Source organism: Nicotiana tabacum, chromosome 15, assembly GCF_000715075.1.
Source record: "Nicotiana tabacum cultivar K326 chromosome 15, ASM71507v2, whole genome shotgun sequence".
NCBI lineage: Eukaryota > Viridiplantae > Streptophyta > Magnoliopsida > Solanales > Solanaceae > Nicotiana > Nicotiana tabacum.
Genome location: NC_134094.1, coordinates 16,382,760 through 16,385,298, shown reverse-complemented (window position 1 = coordinate 16,385,298; position 2,539 = coordinate 16,382,760).

Below are 2,539 nucleotides of genomic sequence, written 5' to 3'. Positions count from 1 at the left end.
TTGAAGGCAGAACTAGAACCAAAGCTGTGGTTAGGGCAGTCTTGATCTTCTGAAAGCTCTCCACAAACTCATCCGACCACCTGAATGGAGCTCCCTTCTGGGTCAACCTGGTTAAAGGCACTGCAATGGACGAGAAACCCTCTATGAAGCGGCGATAATATCCGACCAAGCTGATAAAACTCCGAATCTCAGTAGATGAAGACAGTCTAGGCCAACTCTTAACCGCTTCAATCTTCTTTGGATCCATCTTGATCCCCTCAGTGGACACCACGTGCCCCAAGAACGTCACCGAACTGAGCCAAAACTCACACTTGGAGAACTTAGCATAAAGCTTCTCCTTCCTCAAACTCTGTAGTACAATCTTCAGATACTGTGCATGCTCCTCCTGGCTACGTGAGTAGACCAGAATATCATCAATAAATACTATGACATATCAAAATATGGCTGGAATACACTATTCATCAGATACATAGATGCTGAAGGGGAATTTGTCAGCCCAAAAGACATCACAAGGAACTCATAGCGATCATAGCGGGTCCTGAATGCCGTCTTCAGAATATCCGAGTACCAAATCTTCAATTGGTGATACCCAACCTCAAATCAATCTTAGAGATACTTGTTCTTAATTATAAATGTGTTCAACTACCTATAGTTAATTCACATCCGCATAGTACCATCTTTCTTCTTCACAAACATAACCGGTGCACCCCAAGGCGCCATACTATGCCTAATGAACCCCCTATCAAGAAGCTCCTGAACCTGCTCTTTCAATTCCTTCAACTTTGTTGGTGCCATATGGTACAGAGGAATAGAAATGGGCCGAGTTCCCTACACCAAGTCAATGCCAAAATCAATATCCCTATTGGGTGGAATGCCCGACAAGTCTACAGGAAACACATCGAGAAAGTCTCGTACTGCCAGAACAGAATCAATAGTAGGAGTATCAACACCAACATCCCTCACAAAAGCGAAATATGACAAGCACCCATTTCCAACTATCCATTGGGCCTTTAGATATGAAATCACCCAGCTGGGAACATAGTCTAGCGAACCTCTCCACTCGATCCTAGGTAACTCAAGCATCACCAACATCTCGGTTTTTAGCGTGGTAATCCAGAATAGCATGACATGGGGAGAACCAATCCATACATGAATCAGGTCAAAATCAACCATACAAGGCAATAAGAGGTCAACTCTTAGTCTCCAATCCCACAATAATGACCACACACTAACGATACACATGGCCCATAACAATAGAATTGCCCATCGACGTAGGTACATAAACAGGTGAAACTAAGGATTCACAGTGCATATCCAGATAACGAGCAAAATATGATGATACATACAAATAAGTGGAACTAGGGTCAAATAACATAGAAGCATGCATGTGGCATACTGAGACAATTCCTGTGATCATTGCATCTGAAGCAACGACCTATGGCCTAGTAGGGAAAGCATAACATTGAGCTTGACCGCCACCTGACCAGACTCCCCCTCTAGGGATAAATTAATTTAAAAAGGGAGGGTCAAAATTAACCGTCAACACCTAGTGCGGAAGTCATAACTTGACCCCTCTGTTGAACTGGACCTCCAAAATGATGGGGACATTGCCTCCACACATGTCCAAACTCCCTGCACTCGAAGCAACTCCAATCTTCCAATGGTGGTGGAGACTGAATCGGACCCCAAGAACAAGAATAGCTACTAAAAGTACCTGTTACAGATGAACCCTGAACTGATGAAGCACAGGATGAACTTTAAGCTGGTAGGGCACTGAGAGATAACTGACCCGGACGAGCACTGTATGAACCATGGCTAGCTGATGTACCACAATGAACCGAATGAGTCATCTGAGGGGCCCTACAAGGACGACCCCTACTGTGGTAGGATTGCCTTGCAGAAGAAACCCCTCTGAAATGATCCGAACCACGAAGCCTCTTGGCCTCTCTCTCCCCACGCTTCTGGCTACGGACCTGCTCTAGTAGTCTAGAATTATTAACCACCTTGTCAAACCTAGTACCTGACTTAATCTCCCGAGTCATGACGAAGCGCAGTCCATAGTTGAGGCCATCAATGAACCTCCTAATCCTCTCCCTCTATGTGGGAACCAACCAGATCGTGTGATGAACCAATTCTGAAAATCTCATCTCCTACTCGATCACAGACATACCCTTTTTGATTAGCTGCTCAAACTGCCTATGCAACTCTTCCCGGTGGGTCTGTGGGAAAAACTTCTCAAGAAGAGAACGGAGAACTAATGCCACCTAAGTGGTGCAACACTGGTTGGTCTGTTCAACTCATAGTCCTCCCACCATCTGAAGGCTGCCCCTGAGAGCTGAAAAGTAGTAAATAAGACTCCACTAGTTTCTAGAATTCCCGCCGTGCGAAGAATCTGCTGGCACCTATCTAAGAAGTCCTGAGCATCCTTTGACTCAGCCCTACTGAATGATGGAGGCCTGAGCCTCCCAAACCTCTCTAGCCTCTTTTGCTCCTCCTCACTCATAGGGGGACCCACCTATTCCTGAGCATTGATAACCGG